The sequence below is a fragment of the Glycine soja genome, chromosome 6 (genome assembly GCF_004193775.1).
Source record: "Glycine soja cultivar W05 chromosome 6, ASM419377v2, whole genome shotgun sequence".
Lineage (NCBI taxonomy): Eukaryota > Viridiplantae > Streptophyta > Magnoliopsida > Fabales > Fabaceae > Glycine > Glycine soja.
Genome location: NC_041007.1, coordinates 39,869,567 through 39,894,956, shown reverse-complemented (window position 1 = coordinate 39,894,956; position 25,390 = coordinate 39,869,567).

The window sequence follows — 25,390 nt, the reverse complement described above, 5'->3', positions numbered from 1 at the left end:
GTTATGCAATGAACAAAACTAGACAACTAGGTGTTCCTTGGGCAGGATGACCACCATTTGCCAGTGTCTGCTGCAGTGGAGACAAATATGGGTTAGTATATTAGTAAACATTAATTAAATTCAGTTATTTTGTGTGACTTACCCATTTAGGTAGGCTCCAAGATACACATCGCGTTTTGAACTCTGCATCCAAGTCTTTATGTAACTTTCAGACTCAAACTACGATTTCCCAAACCTCTGAATGGACTGTGGCTCGAGGAATCCATAGATATCAAAATTCCCCACTCGCACACTTGTTTTAGTGAGATGCCTGTTTATGTTAAGTCAAAGTTAAATATTTATGAATTGAAAGCAATAACTTAGGTAATTAAAAGTAATCTAAAATGACTTACAGAATCCATAATTGTAACACTGATATGCTGAGACATTGACCACCGTGTGAGATTTCGGAGAGGTCTTCGTGCTTTATGTAGAGCGGGTAATCTGGATTAAAGACCCCAAACACGGTGGCATCTCATGTAACCTAATACGGCCTCAAGAAAAGCTCTGGGATGGTCAATGTCATTAGATAAAGCGGATCATCGATCTTCGGATCAGGCTTTGGAGGTGGTTTTGCCGGAGACACAGTTGCTTGTTTATGAAACAAAGTTAAATGGCCTAATTTGAGGCACACTGAATGAATTAATTCAAAAAGAAGAAACATATAGTAAGACTAAAGTACCTACTGTGATAAAGACTTGACTAGATGTGTCGACCAAGCAAGGAAGGTGTGAATTGCTTGCCCCACTAAGGAAACCTCATCACTGGGTACAGGAACTGGAGCATCTGCATCTATAACCTCCTTCACACCCACCTTTACTTTGCCAGACAACAAAGGAGTGTGATGAACAACAGTGGATCCCTCATAAACTCTCCCCAGGGCAACCAGGCGGGCAGGATCTACTTCGATGTACAAGCTGCACATGTCTGAGTCACCCGTCTCAGGATCGTTTCCTGAGGGATCAACACAACTCCCCTTTGTGCTTACTCGAGGACCTGAGGGACCAACCAGAGGCTCGGGAGGCAGTGCAAGTCCCTGAGATTGCATCTGGGACTGCATCTGGCTGAACGATGCCATGAGCTACCGCGTCACTTTTTCTGTGATGGACTCCTCTAGCTGGTCCCTGATTTGCTGGGTCAGCTGCTGTAATTCTTCAAGAGGCAGGGAGGAAGAGCTTCGGGACATCCGTGGAGCCGATCCAAATTATTGCTTGATGGTGACACCGGCTCCAGCAGCACAGACACGTCCAGGGTGCTCTGGACGTCCAATAGCAGCGGTGAGAACATCCTGACGTCCATGGGGGACGAAGGATCCCTGTGTCGCCTGCTCCTCAAAGGAATCCTGCACAGAAAACACACAGTTGTACATGGCATTCACAAAATATTGAAATATAATTCTAATGGTTAGTTGAAAATGACTTACGATCTTCTCAGCGATTTCCTTTGCGGCCTCAGTCGTCATCTCCCTTGTTTTCTTCGTGCGGGCCATCTTCCACTTTATGTGGCGTTTGACTGGGGATGGAGGGTTGATGATGCCATCAACGGTTCCTGACTGTGCAGCTTCCTCTAGCTTCTTCTTCGTCTTTTCAGCCAGAAGCTTCTGCTCCAAATATTCATAACCCTCACGAGACAAAACTTGGGGGCAGTGTTCTGTTTCTGGATGGCCTGTGCCTTTTTTCGCACATCCTGCAAAAATAAAACAATAATCTTTCAAATTGCTAGAATGAAGTATAACAAGTTAATGTTTTTTGAAAAACAACTTAAATGGCAAGGAACATACCTCCTAAGAAGGGTCTCTACGAGTCTGGCAAAATTGGGCCCATTTTTCCTTGCTTATGCCGTATTTCTCACAGACAGTGTCGTCCACACCGTCCTGATCGGCTGCAAAGGCCCATTTCCTCGCGAGGCTTGATTTAAATTTCCTCCATCTCTCGCCCACAGTCTGAAGTAACTTCCTTTTTGTCCTACTATCAGAAGCCTTTAGGAATTCAAATTCTGCCCGACAACATCAAATAAGGTTTATTTGTTACAATAATGTATTTTTTGGCTATTAATTAAACAACATCAAATAAGAAAATAAAAATACCTGAATATCCTCCCAAATCAAGTCCTTCTAAGCAGTAGGGACCTCCTTCCAGTTCTCGTAGGTGACGTCCACCTTATCACGCGCCACAATTCCCAAATATGTTCTTAATTTCTTCCTGTGGGGACCGTCGGCCTTGCCGGTAGCAGGATCAACATGGACCACTGGTCTTTCAGCACCAGGTGGTCTAGTAGACAACGATCATAGTCGTGAGGCTTTGCGTGCCCGCATCACGGCAGACGGTGAAGCCGATGTGTCGGAAGGAGGAGGAGAAGGAGGAGGAGGAGGAGGAGGAGGAGGAGGAGGAGGCGAGGCAGGTAGAGAAGCCATGATCATGTATACATCATGAAAATGTAAATTTCGATTACAGACAAATATCGACATCAAAAGTTCTTTAAATAAAATGTGATCAATGTTTATAATTTCATGAACTAATTTTGTATGACTATTCTAGATAAACAAATAAAATCTCATATATAATAAATCATAGGTTAAATTTCCACTCATTTTAAGATGGGTTGATGTTGTGTTATGCACTCAAGCTCAAGGTTTAATTGTTTTTCATGGATTCTGAAAATGATTCTCTACATGCTTTTATTTCCAAATCTGGGCTTCAACTAACCAAAAACTACACACACACACACACACACACACACACACACACACATATATACACAAGTACTTCCTCTATCACTTTTCAAATTGAATTTTCCCAAAATCCAGTATGTTTGACTCAATTCACATAATGCTATTTTAGCAAATTAGGTTGATAGAATAACTCCATTTTTTGAAAAGATGCACAATTTAATATCCAAACAACTAATATTGAAAAGATTCAAGGATGTTCACTATGTTGCAACAACAATCAAATGTAGGTCCAAGTGCCACATAATTATATTGTTTGACTCAATTCACATAATGATATCCACACAATTTTGTGTGGATATTAAATTAACTTTAGTCACAAGTCTTTTGTTAAGATAAATGTTGTTGTAAAATTAGTTTCGGATGCTCTAAACTTAATTTTGAATGCTAACTAAGTGTGTTTGGATCACCGGTAAAACTATATGAAGATCATTTTGATTCCCTTTTAAAAAATTCCTAATTCTCCCTTGGGAAAGTTGGAGAAGCAACAACACCTATCTTTCTATACTGAAGTAGTCTCGAACTTCATGTTGCTACAAGTTTATCGGAAAAACAAACACACGCTAAACAAGCACTTAGTAATTAGTTGGATTAGCAATTCTAACTCCTTGCTAACAATGGCTTAACTCTAACTATCTTGGCTGTATGGAAGGAGTTTGTATCTTCAAAGCTTGTGGTGAATAAAGGCTCTTGACAGTTATATATTTCTGTTTTGCAACATAGTGAACATACCCCTTCTAAAAATTTTGTTTTAGATTTTGATATTTCTTTTTGGATTCGTTAAAGCTGATGTAGGATGTTCACTAAAAGAACCAAGTGCCATGTGTGGAATCTTTGCTTAATTATACTTTATGTCATGTCTCCTTCGGTACCACAACTTTCATGTGTGTATTTTGAAAACTATTATAAAAATAAATCTCTGTCCACGTTACTCCACCGTGCTATTAGGTGCATAACAATTACAAAGAGTAAAACATGAGTGATGATGTGATGCCCTTTTTTGTGGGGGCATGCTTCCTTTAAATATCTACCATTTCTTCCTTTCACAGAATTCATCCCATTCCTAATTCTAATTTTTTTCTACTCTATTCAATTTCAATTTCTCTCTGTGTTTCCCCTCTCATCACCATGCTTCCAAAGTTCATCATTAGCCCCTTCAGGGTGGAATCCCAAGAAGGGATGCATGTGAACAAGAGAAGAAAGCATGTGAGATCATTTGAGAGTACCAACATGGATGTTGGTTTGAGACTTCTCCCTCAAATTACAAGCTCAAATAGCACATCAAATGTCCTCTTGAAATCTGCAGTGAGAAAGGCAAACCAACAATCCATCCCTCAAGACTTATGCTTCCTTAAAACTTGCAATCTATGCAATAAGCAACAAAGTCCAGACAAAGATATTTACATGTACATGTATAACCAAACTCCCAATACTCTCTACCTACGCATCATTTCTTAATTAAACATTAATATCATTATCTTATGCTAAAAATTAACATATCTTGGATCACTTATGGTCTAATTAAAGAAAACGAGCATCTGGGGTCATTTTTTATTTTCTTGATTAGCTTTATTTTAACATTAAAATTAACATCTTGGATTGTACGTTTTGGTTTTAATTTACACATAAAAGTTTGAATCTTGATGCAATTTGATTCCTGATAGAACTAGGATTTGATGCTTTTGCAGCAGAGATCAAAGTTTCTGCAGTGTAGTGACCAAGCAAATGGTAGCTGCTTATAGGCAATGTTCTAGTGGGGCACGTAGTGAGACTCGCCTTATACTTGAGGACCTACGAATGCACAGACTTAAATCTAGAGTCTAAACCAAATCCCTTGTATATATAATAATCAAAACCACTACTGGTAATAATTTAATATCCACACAATTTTGATTACTATATTGTTTGACTCAATTTAATAACCAAATCCCTTGTATATATAACAATCAAATCCCTTGATTATTATATTGTTTGACTCAATTTAATATCCACACAATTTTGATTCCACACTATGTTTGACTCAATTCACATAATGATATTTCTTTTTGACAGGAGGGTTTAACAATAATCAAATGTAGGTCCAACAACAACAAAAACTGATGAGCAAAGTTAGGAAGAGGAGAAAATCAAGAGCAGATTCCATGGGGAGGAAAAGAAGTTAAGACTAATAATTGAAAATAATCACTTTTACTCCGAGAAACTTGGCCAGATTGAAGAACAGATGCAGAGAAGGCCCCAAGGGGAGGAGAAGAGCTCAGGAAAGTTGATAATCAATGACTGCATGATGGATCAGAAAGTAGTTAATTAGTTGAGTGAGTTTGAAGAACAGATGCCAAGCACCTTCCATAGTGAAAGCATCACAACACAAAAAATTAGTGTCAACCACATGATATGTGAAAATAGGCTTAATACTAGAACCTATTCGTGGAATGATAGATCAAACAAAAGCAGATCAGTTTGTCCAGGATAAAACAAAAACACAGCGAAGATGCCATGACGATTTACTGGATGGGCGTCAAGGTGAAATCATTTTGGAGAATTCAAAGTCCTCTGCATGCTCTATATGCAAAAGTAGGCGTCCGAACAATGCATCGACAAAAGACTTTAATTATGAAGAACTCCTAGAAGCTACATAAGGATTTTCAATTGAGAAATCGTTATCAGAAAGAGAACATGGACCTACTTTTGAAGGCTTGCTAGAGAGACAGGTAAAAATACAGTTGTTCATCAGTGCTAGACATAAAAATATGGTCGTGTTGTTGGGTTTATGCACAAATAAAAGCCAACTGATGATTGTGTATGAGCAAGTATGCAACGGTTCACTTGAACAGTACCTAACAAGTAAGGACTAATACATGACCTTTTACTTATCTACAAATTTAGTTTAAGAATTTTATGCATGAAATTTCATTGGAGAATTGAATTTGCATTTTTCAAAGCTGAACTCTGCTACTGTGTGCTTTGTTCTGCACCCCTTCTTTTTTTTTGGGGCCATATATGGTTGTTGGTGAATAGTGATAGTAACATTTCATGGTTAGGGGGACCAGATTGATGATATAGCTGTTGTGAAGGCCCAAACTGGAGAATCTAGCAGGCTCAAAAGGAATGTGGTAGCACCATAGAAATTGACTGATTATGTGTCTTACAAGTAGATATATTATTGAGTTGGTTCTAGAAGGAATTGGATAGAATTCTAATAGGAAGGATCTAGATATTATTATGTATGGACAACATAGGCGGATGGTTATATATTCTTGTAAATGCATTTTATCAATCAATGAGAATTAAGTTCATTTCTATCTAATTATTCTTTCTTCTTTAGGAGGCTTGTAGCATTTTATTTTCTAGGAAATGGCAAAGAAGAAAATGTTATTTTCAAGTACTAAAGATGATACAGTGTAAGCTGGCTTGATATCATACTCGAGTCATGGTTAGTTTGTGAAAATTTTATGAACTAACTTGAAACAAAAACCTTTTAGGAGTATCTTGCTTGACATTTAACCTTAGAATGTAATTTTCAGGCCAATTTGGAGAAGTATATCAGCCAACTTCTTAACTTCATTCAAAAAAATGATATGCTTAAGTAGTTGATTATAACTTAAGGTGAGAAGCACAATTTATTTTACTTTTTTTTTCTCCTATTAGTTTCTTTAGAAAAAAAATTATCCAAGCATGACTATAGTTAGCTATAGTTTTGTAGAGTCAGTATCACTATTTTAGGTAGGATTGCGAAGTCTTTGAAGGAGTTGCACATGGTGATTGTTAACAAGCATGGTATCTCAATCTGAAAATGTTCCTTGAAATGACATGGAACTTATGAGCAGTAAATCATCAAAATTCTCATTTCTTGGTCCTTGACATGTGAAATAATGCTTCGAGAATATTTGCATAAAGCCATTAAACATGAAGTTCTTTCTAAATTTTTTTTTGTGGGAATAAAGAATATATTGATTAGATTTAATGGATGAAATCAAGTTTCTATTTTCTGTCCAACTAATGCAGGTACTTTCATGTGAATAAGCACCATATGCTATCTAATAATTTTTCACTTCTTAATAGTTTGTCCAGGTCCAAGCATCCTTGATTGTAATCATGTGTCAGGATGCTCTATCAAACATTAGTGTAGATTGTTGGGCTTGGATGCTACATAGAGAAGAAAGTGTAAATTGCAGGCTCGGTCATAACATACAATGGTGTTTGTGGCCTTTCGTTTGTTGAGGTAAGTTTGTAGTAGGCCTTTACTTGAGGTTCTGATTCTAGTTGTTTTATTAGTCAGCGCTTTTCCTAAGTTCTCTAAAACCAGTAGAGGCAGAAGCAATGGCTTTTCTTGAAGCTATTAATTGGCTGACTAAAATGGGGTATGACAAAGCTATTTTAGAGGCTGATTGTCAAGATATGATAGAAGGAATCCTAGCAAATTGTATAGCAAACATTGAATTAGGGGCCATTAACAGGTCGTGCAAACACAGGTGATATTTTTGTCCAAACTTTGAAATAAGTTTCGTTAGGAGGCAACCTAATTATATCGTTCATCCTTTAGCAAAGGCGGCACAATTTATTATCAATGAAACGAATTGAACTGTTTTACTAAAACAAAAAAGTTAGAATTGCTATAATTAAAAATTAACTTTTATAATAATTAGGTCAAAAATATATTTAGAGTGTTTTTTACTTAGTTGATAATTAGTTACAAAGTTAGAATTCTTATAATTAAAAGTTAGAATTGTTATAATTGTGTTATCAAGTTGCTAAATGAATTTTAAGGTATGGCAAATTTATCATGAATCAAGAGGTGTCCTACATCATTGGGTGTGAATGGGTGCCAAATTTATTAAGTTTTCTGTGTTAATATCCTTTAATCTTAACATACAATAATTGAAATCCAATGAGGGCAGGAGGGATATTATAAACATCGTTTTCTACATCTACCAGACACCAATCCAATGCATGTTAAATACACTCAATACTTTGACTATCCCAGCCCACTAGAATATAGATTAAAGGCAAATTGGGAAACTTCCAACATACAGATATGACTAAAATTTTCATATTTGATTATAAGACTGATGAATTATGCCTAATTTCACTCCCTCTTGAGTAAACCACCCCTAAATAACAAGACAAGTTATAAATAATTTTTGCAACAGGTCAAGATATAATTTTAAACAATCAGAAAAAAGTGTAGTTGTCACTTACTTGCTTTCGTGAGCTCTCTCTCTCCAGAAAATAATTGATGAGATCCATTGAATACAAAAACATGAAATGGCATAAGTTCCATTTTCAAAGCTTTCATCAAATATATTCATGTTTTCATTAATGCAATTAGTAAACCAATCATATAATAACCAATCATATATGATTGTTTTGAGTGCACTCAATTTATTAAACATTACAAAAAACAACTGTATGACTTATGTAAATGAATGTAGCAAAAAAAATATATAAATAGAAAATTACATTAGACGATGTTAATTAATTCTCCTTCATCGTGATCATTACGGTTAGCATGAACGCCGTCAGCTTCTTCTTCTCCGACAACGTTAGGAGTCATTTGTGTGTACAAAGGACTAACATAGGTGTCCATGTATGCATCATCATCTTCTACATTAACACCAATTGTTTTGCCATATACAACCACGAACCACCTTTCATCACAAGGGTCTTGCACATAAAATACTTGTCAAGCTTGTTCTGCCATGATGAAAGGATCATTGTGGTAACCAAGTTTCTTTAGGTTTACCAACGCAAATCCTATATCATCGGTGCGCACACCGGTGTTGCTATCAACCCATTTACATTTGAAAACACATACAGTAAATTTCACATAGTTAAGCTCCCAAATTTCATCAATGAACCCAATGTAAGGGATGGAAGCTACACAAGGATTGGCATCATTCACACTTGCAAAGTGTTGAGATTCAGCCCTTAGGGTCACCCCGCTGTTCTGCATTGTACTTTTGTCATCTTGTGCTTTTGTGTAAAATGAATACTTGTTTATGTCGTATCCTTGCCAAGTTATAACATTTCTTTTAGGCCCATCTGCTAGCTTTCTTAATGTTTCTGAAGCATTCTCATTTGCAAAGATTGTATCTTTAAACTAATCACATAAATTCTTGTTATGCTTTTTCAACACCCAATTCTTTGACATTTTTGGATTATTCTGTTTGACAAAAGCTTCATGCTTAAGTATGTATGGCAAAACTTCATTACTGTTGTTCAAGACATACAAGTGAGCTTGTAACAAATCTTCTACACTTGGAGTGATCACATGCAATCCTCTTGAACCCTTACCACCCACTCTGTCATCATGTCGAGACTCAGGAAGGCCAACAGGTTTAGCCTTCTCAATGTATTCTGAACAAAATTCAATGGCTTCTTCTGCAATGTACCTCTCAACAATAGATGCTTCTGGACAATATAGATTCTTTGTATACCCTTTTAAGATCTTCATGTATCGCTCAACCGGGTACATCCACCGTAGATAAGCAGGACCACGAGATTTGATTTCTCTGACCAGATGCACAATCAAGTGAATCATGATGTCAAAGAAAGCAGGGGGAAAAAACATCTCCAACTGACATAGTATAATTGCGGCCTCATTTTCCAACTCATCAAACTTGACAGGATTAATGACTTTGCTACATATAGCATGGAAGAAAAAGCACAGGCGAGTTATGGCTAACTTGACTTTGTTTGGCAAGATGTCTCGTATAGCCACGGCAAACAATTGTTGCATGAGCACGTGACAATCATGAGACTTTAACCCTACAAGCTTAAGCTCCCTCAACTGCACAAGGCTCTTAATATTTGAAGAGTATCCTTGTGGAACCTTCACCCGACGAAGACACTAACAAAAACTTATCTTCTCCTTTTTCGACAAGGTATGGCTAGCTGGGGGCAAGTAAATTTTCTTCCCATCAGACCTTGGATGCAACTATGATCGTATCCCCATAATAGCTAGATCTTGACGGGTATTCAAGTCATCCTTCATCTTTCCTTGAATGTTAAGGAACGTCTCAATCACACTGTCACAAAAATTTTTCTCCACATGCATAACATCAATACAATGTCTAACGTCTAGGTCAGACCAGTACGGAAGATCAAAGAAAATGGACCTCTTCTTTCATATGCAACTGTTACTTTTATCCTTCTTTTGGGTCTTTCCAAATACAGTATTCAGGTGTTGAACCCGCTGATATACCTGCTCACCAGTCAACGATATCGGCGCAATATCGTGCTCTTGACTTCCATTAAAAGCTTTTTTCAGTCGTTTGTAAGGATGATTGGGTGTTAGAAAACGGCGATGCCTACTATAGACTATTTTTCTTCCATGTTTTAGTTGTATGTAGCTTGTGTTTTTTTCACAGATGGGGCATGCATGATGGCCCTTAACACTGTAACCACTGAGATTCTCATATGCTGGAAAGTCATTAATGGTACAAAAAAGCATTGCACATAATTCAAATGTCTCATTGCGAAACGCATCAAACACTACAACCCCCTCGTCCCACAACTTTCTGAGGTCTTCAACCAACGGACTTAGATAAAAATCAATTTCATTTCCTGGCTGTCTTGGGCCTGATATCATCATAGACAACATCATGTATTTTTGCTTCATGCACAACCAAGGAGGCATATTGTAAATTACTAGCAGACCTGGCCATGAACCGTGTTGAGTGCTTAAGGTGCCATATGGATTCATTCCATCACTGGATAGTCCAAGTCTAAGATTTCGTGGCTCTTTCCCGAAATTTGGATACAAAACATCATTCTTCTTCCACTGCGAGCAATCAGCCAAATGACAGACCATTCCATTAGAAATCCTTCCATTTGCATGTCATGTAAGGTCTTTTGCATCGTCCTCGTTAGCAAAAAGACGCTTAAACCTTGGAATGATTGGAAGATACCACAAAACCTTCATTGGAGGGCCCTTCTTTGAGTTTTCATCATAACTGTTTTCCCCTTCATCCTTCACTTTGTACCGTGAAGTCCCACAGATAGGGCATTTCGACATTTCTTGGAATTCATGCCTGTATAGTATACAATCATTGGGGCAAGCATGAATCTTTTGATACTCCATACCCATCGGACACAATATCTTTTTCGCCTTATAGTAACTTTTTGGCAACGTGTTGTCCTCTGGAAGCAGATTGTGCACTACCTCAAGCAGTGAGGTGAAACTTTTGTCACTCCACCCATACCTAGCCTTCACATTAACTAGACTTAACACTGCAGACAACAGGGTTAAGGAATTCTTGCACCCCGTATACAAAGGCTTCTTTGAATCACTCTGCAATCCTTCATACACAGGGGTGTGTGCTTGCTGGAAAGACTCTTGTCCAAGGTCACAAATCATGTCCTCCAAGCGATCTCCCATTTCTATATCAAACAATTCAGATTGGGACCCACTCTGCATGTCTGTCACTTCACCGTGCCATATTCACGTCGTGTAATTCTTCTTAATCCCATCACACAATAGATGGCCTCGTATGTCGTCCAGTAGTTGTCGTCTTCCATTCAAACAGTTGATACAAGGACAATAATATTTTCCTTCTTCATTCGGTCGACTTCTTTCTGAAGCAAATTGCAAGAATTGCTCGACGCCATCCTCATATTCTAGGCTCATGCGACTTTCATTCATCCAACTTAGATCCATCTAAGCAATTCCATGCATGAAAATCTTACTTTTTATTTATAGGTGTGGCCCTATCCCATTTAGGAAGACTGTCTTTTATGTTAGCTTCAAACGTCAAGGTTAGCATTATTTTGAAAAATTTGACTAAATTTCGGCAGCATTTCGCATTGGTCTCCAAGTACACGACATGACATCGGTGAAATGAATTTCCCGATAATCAAGTATGCACTCAAAGAACAACTTGAAATGCATTGAACTGAAATTTCATCAAATTAATCAAAATAATAACCTTAACGAATGAATCTAACATAAAAATACTAGCCTCCCCATACTGTCCAAACGGACAATTCAAGACTAAATACAATGACTAATGCAAATTGTTCGCAAGAATCATTGCATTCAGTCTCAAACGGGAATCTAAGGTTCACTCAGCATGAACAACAGTTGTTTATATAGCAAATTACATTCATGACGTACAAGAATATACAAAATCTAAATTTCAATTACAGACAAATATCGACATCAACAGTTGTTTGTATAGCATATAGCATTCATGACATACAAGTACATACAAGGACATCAACAGTTGTTTGTGTGTGTGTGTGTGTGTGTGTCAGATTAGGGTGTGTGTGTGTGTGTGTGTGTCATAAGGGTGTGTGTGTTAAGTTTTTGGTATGAAGAAAGTGAAAAGTGTTAATGTTAATTTTTTGGTTTGAAAGATAAATATTGATTTAGGAGGAAGGAATGTGGAGTCCTGTATTTCTAAATGGCCGCCGCTTGTCTTCTCTCGAGGTTGATTTTTGTCCGTGTTCTTTTCACATTAGACGTCCTATATTTCTAAATGGGAAAATTCTTCTTGTCCTGTAATTGTGAACCAACCCAACTCCATGCTTTGTAATTTATACTTCACTTCACCTTGGATTTCTTAATGTTTACTTTTATTTGAAGTATTTCGCTATTGCACAACAAACACAAAAATCTCTTTGTTTTGTTTCTCAAACCACTGACAACCTGTGGATATGTGTTATATATGGGTATGTTGGCTGTGGAAGGTGAGACTCACATTTTTGTCCACCAACCCTTGTTTTCTCATGTTTTATTCTTTTTCTTTTTCTTTCTTTCCTTTATCTATTCGATTACAACCATATGGAAAATCTTGATTTAGATACAAGAGAGGACATGCTATAATACACTGGAAAGAGACGCAACATTGCTATTCCCTAGAAGTGGAAACCAAACGAGTTTGAGATTATGTGGGAGACAACTATGTTCATAGACTTATTCAGTCCAAAACTGATGGGAAGTTGGTTGTGTTGAACACTCAGTGTGCACATGTAGACAATGGATGTGGAAGTTGCAGTAGTGAAGATAATGCCATGAATGAGGCTATACTTAATAGCAAACTTGAAGTTATAATGTTGCAAGATTAATTTAGTAATTTTCTCAATTGTTAGATTTATCTATGTTTATGGGGGTTTTAATTTTTCACATATTATATTTTTCACACATTATATGCATAAAGCTGTTCAGAAGGCTATCAGTCTTAAACACCAGAAGATTCAGTCCAAGATTGACAGATGTAAGAAAAACAAGAAATTTCTGGATGATGTAAGTTGTAATCCACTCGTGGGAATTCTCTTTTGTAGAATTCTTAGCAATATGCCATATAAGTTATAACCATGCCAAAGGCTTCTCTATTGTCTCATTACTATATCATAAGGAGTGGAAATGTTTTTGTGAATGCTTATATTGTTTTTGTATCTGCAGCTTAATAAGAATGCTGTGAAATATGAGGACATTTGGAAAACAAAGATACTTAGGATTGAAGAGAGGTATGCTTTTTTCTGTCATGAGGGTGTGTATTTGTTGAGACAAGTAAATTTGAAAGCATGAATAAGCTGCAAAACCAATTGGAGAAAGTGGAGTCTCTTACTCAAGATCTTGAAGAAGGGCTTGAGTTTCCATTTAGGAATTTAATAAACACTAGGGGCATTGTTAGATCCTGTGCCTGTCCTATAAATTCTAGTGCAGATCCTGTGGCAACAACAGAAGGAGAGTAATTGAAGTTTGTTTAAGTTTTGAAGGGAAGAATTTGGAAAAGGAAGGAAGAGTTTTGAGAATTGCTTGGAGCAAAGTTTGCTTAAAGGGAAGAATTGGTTGAAACCTAAGTGCTGAGCATAATAATAAAGCTCTTCCCTCCCCCTCCCCCCCCCCCCCCCCGACTTTTTGAACTGATTAGTTTTTTCTGAAATTTTTGAATTTTTATAAGTGGGTTGATGTGAAGGTCTTCGCCCCCACTTTCTGAATTGATTAGTTTTTTTAATGGATACGACAGAAAGTATCAGATCTCATCAATCATTATGCTCAGCTTTTGCAAAGAAGAACGGCCTCTGATGTAGAGAGAGCATTACAACATATTAATAAGGCGTTAATAATAAGTTCATACTCTGAAAAATTGCTTGAAATGAAGGCAGAGGCTCTCCTAATGGTTAGTGCCTCTTTCTTATAATATGTTGGAATTTTACTAAAGCTTAAATTATGAATTATGGCTATCTCAAAATTAAGCATTAGTCTATTTGTGCAATAATTTATACCAATTATGTTTGTGTTGGATAACTTTTGCTCCACATATCAGCTTTGTAGGTATGAGGAGGTGATTCAGCTGTGTGGCAAGACCCTTGATTCTGTTGAGAAGAATGCATGTCCTTTGGATGCTGGTTGCAAAGTCACAGATCTGGATAATTCACAACTCTCGAAAGGTTTCTATTTCAGAATATGGCGATGCTCAATGATGCTTAAAGCATACATTCACCTAGGATTAGCAGTGTAAATCATTTTATCTACAATAATTTATTTCTACAGTTCTAGTAAATGTGCTTGTTGTTGCTCTAGGTGACAGTCTTTCTGCTCATGCTTGTTTTTCTTTGTAGAAATATATTAAAGGGGGTGAAAACTGCTCTATATTATAGAATTGAATTCACCAAGCCACCTAGGGATACCAAAATAGGTGAATTGACAAATGGAAGCACTTCGTGTCCTGAAATCTTCTTTTTTTTGGCATTTCATGTCCAATAACCAATTCTTTATTTGGAAAGTGCCAAAATCCTTAATGCAACATAATCAAACACACTTCAAAAACTATAAAATGCCTAATTAAATACACAACATTTATGGATAACAACCCAGAAACAACAGCTAATGTAAATATCCAGTCACAGCATGCATTTGAAATTACCTGGATGACTGTCTTTGATACAACAAATGCTTCAATCTTTTTCCAGTCACTGTCAAATCTGATACAAAATGAAGAAACAAAAAAAAACAATATGAGATAATGCAAAAGGATGGTACTAAGGCAATAAAAGGGAAAAACAAACAAATAACTTAGATATCCTAAAATATAAATTACATATCCAAAAGCTTCTTAGATATGGGCAAACATGGAATAAGCTTTACTTCTTGGATATGTTTTATGTTATTATGACATGTTCAAGCAGCTTAAATACAGCACATCCACAAAGTTGTTAATCTTGTGACCTGTTAAAGAGCCTGTACTTTGAACAATTGCTAAGTACGGAAGAGGCCAAAAAGAGGATTCAATCTTGGAGCACCAATGAACAATTGCTTGTTCGCAAAGTCTATGAATACATTAGAGGTGTCAAGCCTACTGTTAGTTGGTGTTCTGTTATATGGAACCCAACAATCCCCCCTAAGATGTCTTTCATTTTGTGGCTTGCTAAAAGGAACCGACTGCTTACTCTTGACAAAGTTGCTTTTTTGAACAAGGGTTCCCTCTGCCCTTTATGTTCAAATGAGACTGAGTCAAATGCTCATATGTTCTTTTCTTGCAGGAAATCTCTTCAAGTTTGGGCTCACATTCGTGATTTGGCTTCTTTCCGTAGGCGTTTCACTTCTTTGCAGCGCATTACTGACTCTTTAATTAGGGGCAGATCAACATCAGGTGTTCAAGGAAAATTACGTTGTCTGACTACAGCAATTACAGTCTACTGCATATGGCTGTATAGGAACAAGCTGATTTTTGAAGATTATCAATTTTCTGTAATAGAGGTTATTAGCAAGATTAAGTTTCTTATGTATAGACAAGCGCACCTGTTGCATTTGTTTTAGCATCTTGATATAGGCCTTCTTGTATTAGGGAGACTTTTGATTTTCTCTAGCTGCGGGCTATGCCCCGTTTATTGTTGTATCATTTTGGGTTTAATATAATTTACATTTTTCCCAAAAAAAAAGAGCCTGTACTTTGAGGATCAGTATAGTTGTAATTTATTTTGTTTGATAGCAACTATAGCATGCTTGGGAATTGTTTAGTTGTGCTCATTCCATGCAACTTGTTTCCATTTGAAGTATATGATGAATTTGTGAGCATGCATAACATGCAGCTAGGCAACAAAGTTCTATGAATCCAGCTTCCTCTTGAAGATATAAACAGTGGACTAAAAGTATAAACAGTGGACTAAACATGGATAACATGCAGCAAGTTAATTCTGAACAAAGAGACATACCTATTGAAGATTTTAATGGGAGGCAAGAACTTGCTGGATCTTCTGAAACTGCACAGGAAAACTAACAAAATACTGTCAGAAGAACTTGCTGGATCTTGTGACAAGTAACAAAATACTGTTACACCTGACCAAGTTTCAAAAAAGTCAACATCTTATCAACATATTTCAACCTAAAATTCTGTTTTAAAAATTCAAACAAGGAGAGTTGTACAGAAACCTTGAAAGTAAATTATGTGTGTGTGTGTATGTGTGTGTGTGTGTGTGTGTGTGTGTGTGTGTGTGTGTGTGTGTGTGTGTGTGTGTGTGTGTGTGTGTGTATGTGTGTGTGCGTGTGTGTGTATGTGAACAAAACAATTTTATCTCTCAGAGGGCTAATTTATCTAAACAAAATCTTTTAGGGACCAAAAACAGTCACTTTCTAGGACCAAATTGCATGTTAGCTTGTATATGTATCCATCTTGGGTCTACTGTCATACACATGAAACTTTTTAATACACATCCCAAACATGGATGCACTTCGAATTTCCATAAAACCTAAGTAAAAGAAATGTTTTGAGTTTCCCAATAAAGCCTTTAGTTTATGAAGAAGGGGCATTCATTTATCTTTTGATGATACAACCAAGCCAGCTTTGGACTGGGCAACAAGGAAAATAATAGCTTTAGGAGCTACAAGAGGCTTGCTATATTTGCACAAACAGTGTGATCCAAAGATTATTCATAGGGATGTGAAGGCAGAAAATATCTTGCTTGATGATTATTGTGAGGCTGTGGTGGGAGATTTTGGGTTGGCAAAGCTATTAGACCACAAGGATTCACATGTGACAACATCAGTGAGAGGCACTATGGGGCACATAGCCCCTGAGTTTTGCTGTTTTCGGTCTTATCTTTTCCCAAAGACTTGAAATTTTTTTATATCTCTTGTTCTAGCCTGAATTGGGAAAATAAGTTTCTTTGAGTTTGAAATGCCAGTGCTTGTGGATTTTAGTTGATCAAAATGGATTTCTTGTTTAAATAACTTTGAGAAATTCAATTTTGTTAGAACCATTTTTTTTAGTTTTTAAAATACTTTTATTACTATATGTGTATGTAAATTCTCTCTCCATTAATATGACCATATGGTTCCATATGTTTTTGCTTTCATTTGTTGCTACTGTTGCAATTAATTTTCTGGTTTCAAGCATGTTTGTGACACTTCATCTTCTATCCAGACGTTGGTTCGGTACCAGTTGCCTGTGGTCGTCATTGTTTTCAACAATGGTGGTGACCATAGACATCCAGAGGAGATAGATGGACCTCACAAAGATGATCCTGCCCCCACAGATTTTGTCCCAAATGCAGGGTACCATGCTTTGATACAAGCTTATGGTGGAAAGGGCTATCTTGTTGGGACGCGTGATGAACTCAAGTCTGCCCTTTCAGAATCCTTCTCTGCTAGGAAACCAGATGTAGTAAATGTTGTGATCGATCCCTATGCTGGTTCAGAGAGTGGGAGGATGCAATATAAGAATTGATTTCCCTTAGTTGCCTAATGCTCTATAGCATCCCTTCACATCATTTTCTTTTTGGTTTCAAATAACACAAAGTGTACTCCTATGGCTTCTTTTTTTTTTGCTTGAATTATTCGGTGCAGCATAGCTATCATCAAATATATATTTTTTAACTTCAATATAGCAAATTCTCTTTACCCTATGGGTTTCAATATCCTTCTTATGTGGATCAATAATAATTTGACATTTGTACCTTAGCCACCTCATTATTTGGCATGGCTTTATGTGGTTTTGCTTAAGTTGTTTCTTTAAAGGTTAAGACATTATCAAACAGTCCATGGGTTAAGTTCATACTATTCAACAAATTGAGTCTGTAAAATCTTGGAAGAAAGTTGGATTCCAATTGAAACTACAGATTGAAACTACAGATTGAACTCTAAAGCTTTGATCGAAACCACACTTTGAGCCCTAAATTTTTTATTGAAATTACTGATTGAAAACTAAACCCTAAACCACATTCCACTTTTGTTAGCTAGTGGTCGTAAGATGAAACATTACTTATGTATCTTCCCAGACAAATACAGGGACACAGATTAAGGTGCAGATATGATCATAGAGCAAATCATGCCAAAGTGATGTGATGCTGATAACTTGGATTTTTTTTATCCAAACTTGGCAGGCAAGGAATAGCAAGCAGATATTCTCTCAAATGCTTGTGATGGCCAACGGAATCCACAGTATCTGCCAGCAGGCGAGGGGGGTCTAGAAATGTTTGTGATATCTTTCATAAACTACCTTGTCTTATGCAAACTACCAACATTATACAAATTGCATCAGATGTAGACCTAGTTTCTTACTAAATAATAGGGTACATGAAGGACATTGTTTTTGCACTCTAGTCCTATCACATGAGTTTTCCATTCTTGCCATCTTAAAACAACATTAATTGTTCCCTCCTTTTTGCTTTTAAGGTGTGATTTCTATATACAATAGGTACCATTATTGGATTATCTAATTCTGTTTGTCTACCATGAAAATCTTGTTCATGAATTCAAATGATGTCAATCACTTTTCAATCTTGAGTTTTTGTGAGTTATAAAACAGAAAATGAGTAAAGTAAATTAGACATCAACATACAATTCCCTACTTGAATCGAAGTCCTCTGTCAGTTTGTCATCTTCCTTAAATCGAGTTTTAATGATTTATAGAAGCAGAAAATGAATGAAGTACCTCATATGAACCTACGATTCACTCTCAACTCTCAAGTCAAAGTTCTTTGGCAGCTTGTCATCATCTATTTGAGTAATAATATTATTTGGAGACTGTGAGTAACATTTAACCATGCATTCTTTTTATAAGAGCAAATTAAAGCAACAATCCTTATGCTTTCATGTAATTAAACAAACATTCCATTTTTTTATTCATTATTTTTTCTCTTTGTTATGACAAGTGTTAGTGTAAGATTTTCACTAACCCATCAATCTTAGTATTCATTATTTTTTATTCATTTCCTCTTAGATCAATTTCATCAGGACCCTAATTAGTAAACCCAACTCTATTCAATGACTGATAAAACAACAACAACCAAGCCTACAAACTAGTTAGTCAGCATGATGAGAAAGAGTCAAGCATTTTCTCTGCATTTCTTTAGTATTCATCAATTGACTACAACTCTAATATACACAATTGAGCAAAAGACTCAAGCAATTGACCAGAGGAACAAAAACAGCAAAGTAGGTAGCCTTACGGGAGTTATTGCTATCCTAGCAATTACATCAAAACATTCAAACATTGCAGCAACACCAGCAATCAATGCATTGTAGTTCCCACACGTAAACTAGTATCAAAGATTCAAAAATTGAAGAAATGGGATACCTGAAAATTGCCCAACAAACTAGAAAAAACAACGCAGACAATATATGGTCCAGCTTTCTGCTCAGACCCTGCCCAATCAATTTTCACTAACCCAATCAGTCACATCATACAGTGAGATCAAGCAACGCAGACAAACTTCAACATGTTTCCTAACTAAACTACAAATGAAAAAGAGACCAAGCTTACCTCGAACCCAAACAGTGACAATGGCAGTGAGATCTAACAAAATGGCACGAAACTTGAAGCTTTCCTCGTACCTCAATCAGCAATACTGCAACTGAAGACGTATTATTGTTATTATCATCAATAAAACATGAAAACCCACTCAAACTTAGCATACACAAAGTTGACCTACGTACCTCGCGGAGAAAGCTTTGACCTTTGAGCACCCACGAGTGTTTCAGCACCCTAGTACCTAGCGGAAGAGTGTATGTAGGGTTTTCTTTGAGCCACAGTTCCAAGAGCAGTGTAGGGGGTTCTGTGGGTTCGAGCGACGGGTTTCCGGCAGTATTGAAAACAATGTGGGACAATGTGGGTGTTGAGGGAGCGGTTTTCGGCAGATTTTAGGCGGGAGGAGAAAGAGAAGAGCGAGTGAAAGGTTTTCGAGCGTGCTGGTTGTGAAATGTCAACGTTTGAACTTATAAACATAACAACATCGGTTTTTTAAGGATAACCAATGTTAACTGAATATAGTTAACATTGGTTTTGGAAAAACCGATGTTATCATCAAATAGGTTACATTGGTTTTTTAAAAAACCGATGTTCAGATCAACTCCTTAACATCGATTTTCTCATAACCGATGTTAACTCTATCAAGTTAACATCGGTTTTGCCAAAACCGATGTTACCATATTCATCTTAACATCATGTTAACATCGGTTTTTTAAATAACCGATGTTAACATGAAGTAGTTAACATCGGTTTTGCTAAAACCGATGTTAATTAACTTCATTTAATTACAAAAATGTCACTGTGCTTTCGTTAACATCAGTTTTTGCAATAACCGATGTTAATGGAGCAATGCAGAAAGCCTTTTTTTTAGTACTCCTTCCTCTCCAAATTCATCAAAGCCTCCTCCGAGTCGAAGAAGCAATTGTAGCTCCAATCCATCCACGACAATCTCAAGAAAAAGCCATTTTTTGAGTCTAGGGTTTCGAGCAGGGATAGGGACAGCGATAGAAGTAGAAGATGAAGCAAAAGCAGAGAAAAACTTAGGAAAAGGAGCAGAAGCGGAGATAGATACAAGGAAACGTGATGGCGAAGCAGGAGTAGAGAAAGACAAAAGGATAGTGAAAGACGGAGACGGAAAATTGCGTTATTTTCCTTAATTTTTTTCCTTCACTGTGCTCTTTTTTTTCCCGTAGGAGCTACTTTCTTTCGGTGCCACAAATCTAGGACCAAAGGAAAATTGGGATATTCAGTTATTTTCCTTAATTGTTATTTGTAAGTTCTTACACGGAGTATCAGGTTTTTAGGGAAGGGCATTTCTAAGTTTAAGTTTATTGGCTTTGGCTTTTCTCCTGCGGCCATAGGAAGCAGGGAGTTCAAACTGATATTAGAATGACTATGTGGTTGTTTTTATCAAGGGGGGGGGGGATCCACTTATTTATGCGAGTGGAATAATCTTGTTTTTGGAGGTGGTGGGTAAATTTGATGTGGAGATTATGTGTCATTGTTTTTCTTTCTGCAGAAATCATATGAAACCAAACAATATAAAAAGGGTCTCAAAGCAGATGATGCAATTTTGAAAAAAATTCCAGATCATGGAGGCATACTTTATTATTTTGGTGATTATTTTCTAAGTTTTTCCTTATGGCCAGGGGTCATCTTATTTCCCTTCTTAATTGTTTAAGTAAGTCATGCAAGAAATGCAATGTTAGCCCCTACCCCCTTCCCCAGTTTCAATCTATTATTTCTTATTTGCAACATATTTTATTTCTTTGGGAATCATTTTTATTTGTGTCCGTTCCTATTTCTCGATGATAGAAACTTTATCGATGAAGGGTTTGACATTAAATTGCATGGACCGTAAGTCTGAAGCATACGAACTAGTTTATCAATCTTACAATAGTTGTCTGTCAGATGATCTAGCTTTGATTTTTGTTCTGGTACATAATGACCTTAAAAGTCATGTTTGTTGGCATGTTTATGGTCTCCTATATCGGTGAGACAGAGAATATAGGGAGGCGATCAAGTGCTATCGAAATGCACTAAGAATTGAAGCCGACAATATTGAAATTCTTCGTGACCTATCACTCCTACATGTTGCATCTTAAATGCATTTTCCTTTAGTTGCTTCTCTATAATCAATAAATTTAACTTGGATGTTAGTCTTTGATTATGCTGGCATGTACTTAAGTTTGAAAATCACAATGTTAGTCTGTTAAACAAGTGGAGGTGTTTTTTTTTGTCTTCTGTTTTCTATTTTACTAAAAATGATAACAAATGTGCTTAAATGAGAATTATTTATCACATTAGAACTTGGGCTGGGTTAAGGGGAAAGGTGAATGAAAATATCCTTCTGGTCTCCTTCCGTTCTGAATTTTGATGTGCACAAAGAAAGGCCATATCATGGGAGGAATTTCACCTTAGGAGCTTAGAGGAAAACTCATTATAATCCTTATAAGTAAGAGTGGATAACATATTCTCGTAAAAAAAGTGCGGATAACATAATATGAAAGGTTGAGTGCATAATTGAAATTAAATTTTACACTCACAATTTATGTTCCGTAACATTAGCAAGTATAACTATTTTGATATTATTTGTACAAGTTGTGTATCTACTGTATTATTTAATTAACTACTTTGATGAATGATAATTGGTACTATTGAGTTTTAACGCTTTTTAAATGTATAGGTAAAACAAACACCGCAGAACCTTGGCATATTTAAGTTGTGACTTGTCGCAAGCAGCCTTAAACAGTGCATCCTAAACCCTGTCATGGTAGTAGAGGTTATTTTTACGAGTTAAATTTATACATATATGGTCATATGTGAGTATATAGAGTGAATTGAAGGGACTTTTATTATGAGAAAGTGAGATAATCATGATTAATTAAGTATCGGATGAAAGCATGCAATATTAAGATTAAAGATAATGTGACATAACTTTTAAAGAGATTAAATAAGCATAATTATCTACGTACATGATTATGTAATCTAAATTTACTTCTCTTATCTTCTTATTACAAATACTATTCTAACGTTATGTATCCCCTTGTGTGTAAAATATTTTTACACAAATATATATAAGAAATTTCAAATATATATATATATATATATATATATGGATGAATTTGTTTAAACTTTAAAAAATAATTTTAAAATAAGTGTCTCTTATATGAGCATTTTCATACAAAATAGATAGAATTTTTTTTTTAAATATAAAGAGTTTAGACAAATATACTAAAAAAATAAAAAAATTACTTATTTTATTAAAATGAGCGTTTATTTCAACAAATGATTTTAAAGAAACTACTCATATATTATATTTATAAATGAATAGATTTGTTCTGAGAAAACGACAAAATCTTATTATTAGAGATGTATGCGGAAAAATATTTTACATCAACTATGTACATTTTACACAGTAGAATGTTTTTTAAGATATTATCAACATGTTTTCAAAGAAAAACACACTAACCTTGTGCTATATTCTTGAATTTTTTTAATCCAATTTTTCGACTTCTCTCCCATTGAGGTGGATCACCAATAGTCAAAGAGGGAAAGGAAACCCTTAATTTTAATTTTCAACTCTTCCAAAATTTCTTACAATCAATAAATTCAAGTAAAATTAAATACACCTCAAATTATACATGTGTTTCCAAAAGAATAAAATATCTCTTGAATACATGGAATTAAATTGCCTTTTGAAACCATATCAAAACATGAGACACTTAAGCAAAAGAATTGATTTTAAAGAAAATCACACTAGCCTTTTGTAATATTCTTGAGTTCTTCCTCTATCTCGATTCTTAGACTTCTCTCCTCTTGAGATGGATCGCTTGTAACGAGATCGAGAGAAAGGAAACCCTTAATTTTATTTTTCACTTCTTTCAAAATTACTTCGATAATCAATAAAATCCACTAAAATTAAATACACATAAAATTATAACTATGTTTGTAAAAGAGAGAAATATCGCTTGAATGAATAGAATTCTTCTACCTTTTGAAACCATATGTAAACATAAAACACTTAAGCAAATTAATTGATTTTAGAAAAATCACACTAACCTTAAGTAATATTCTCATCTTCTTTCTTTTTCTCATTTCCTTGACTTGTCTTCTGTTGGGTTAGATCACCTGTAGTCATATGGGGAAAGAAAATCCTTAATTTTATTTTTCAATCCTTCCAAAACTACTAAATATAAAAAAAAATTGGAGCCCTAAGTTCATGACTGCACAATGAGATGCATGCAAATTGACTATAGGTAGTCCAAATTCTTCTTCGGCCATTTGATTTAGGGATTTTGGTATGGATTGTTTTCTTCTCAAATCTGAATCCCAAAAAAGCCAAAGAAATAATAAGTAAATACACTCTTAATTTCTTCATAGTTTATAATATAATAAAATAAATGTGTTGTGATGATCATAAAAGAAAGTATATTAATTGTCACTTATTAAATGGAATTTGGAAGTAAGTGATAAATATTTTTCCATGAAATAAAAATCACATTAATTTTTACGTTTTCATAATAACTTTATATTAAAGTGTAATAAAAAATAATAAATGTTTAAAACACAATTGACCAAGTGTATTGCACACTATTTGAACATCATCCTTGCAGCTAACTGTTTTCTCTCTCTTCTTCTTCTTCTTGACATTCCACCTCCCCTCCTGCTTCTTCGGTACCTTGTCGATTTCATTCTTTGATTCGCGATTTCTTCAAAATTTTAACTGTTATTTATATTTTACGTTTTCTGCAGTCTAACCCTAATGTCTTTCATTACATTTCATGGAGAGTGAAGGGTTGTTAGTTGAGTTGAGATGGATGAAGAATGAAATTGAAAAGTGAAGTTTAGAGATGGAAGAAGAAAAAGCAGCGCCGCACGACGACGAGCTGACCTGTAAGGGCGAGAGAGCTGCGAGGTTCAAGCAAGGTCTCAGCTTTTCCTCTTCATCACCAAACGACGACGTTCCAAAACCCTACACCTCCTTCCTCTACAAATTCGTTGAAGCCTCCTCCAAGTCGAAGAAGCAAGCGCAGCTCCAATCCATCCACGACAATCTCAAGAAAAAGCCTTCTTTTGAGCAGGGATAGGGACAGCGATAGAAGTAGAAGACGAAGCAGGAGCAGAGAAAAACGTAGGAAAAGGAGCAGAAGCGGAAATATATAAAGGGAAACGCGAAGGCGAAGCAGGAGTAGAGAGAGACATAAGGATAGTGAAAGAGCGAGATGGAAAATTGGGTTATTTTCCTTAATTGTTATTTTCCTTCACTGTGCTCTTTGTTTTCTCGTAGGAGCTACTTTCTTTCAGTGCCGCAAATCTAGGACCAAATGAAAATTGGGATATTCAGTTATTTTCCTTAATTGTTATTTGTAAGTTCTTACACGGAGTATCAGGTTTTTAGGGAAGGGCATTTCAGCAAGTTTATTGGCTTTGGCTTTTCTCCTGCGGCCATAGGCAGTAGGGAGTTCGAACTGATATTAGAATGACTATGTATGTAGTTTTTTTTATCAAGGGGGGCGGGGGAATCCACTTATTTATGCGAGTGGAATAATCTTGTTTTTGGAGGTGGTGGGTAAATTTGATGTGGAGATTATGTGTCATTGTTTTTGTTTCTGCAGAAATCATATGAAACCAAACAATATAAAAAGGGTCTCAAAGCAGCTGATGCAATTTTGAAAAAATTTCCAGACCTTGGAGGCATACTTTATTATTTTGGTGAGGGGTCATCTTATTTCCCTTCTTAATTGTTTAAGTAAGTCATGCAAGAAATGCAATGTTAGCCCGTCCCCCCTTCCCCATTTTCTATCTATTATTTCTTATTTGCAGCATATTTTATTTCTTTGGTCATAATTCTTATTTATGTGTCTGTTCCTGTTTCTCGATGATAGAAACTTTATTGATGAAGGGTTTGACATTAAATTGCATGGACAGT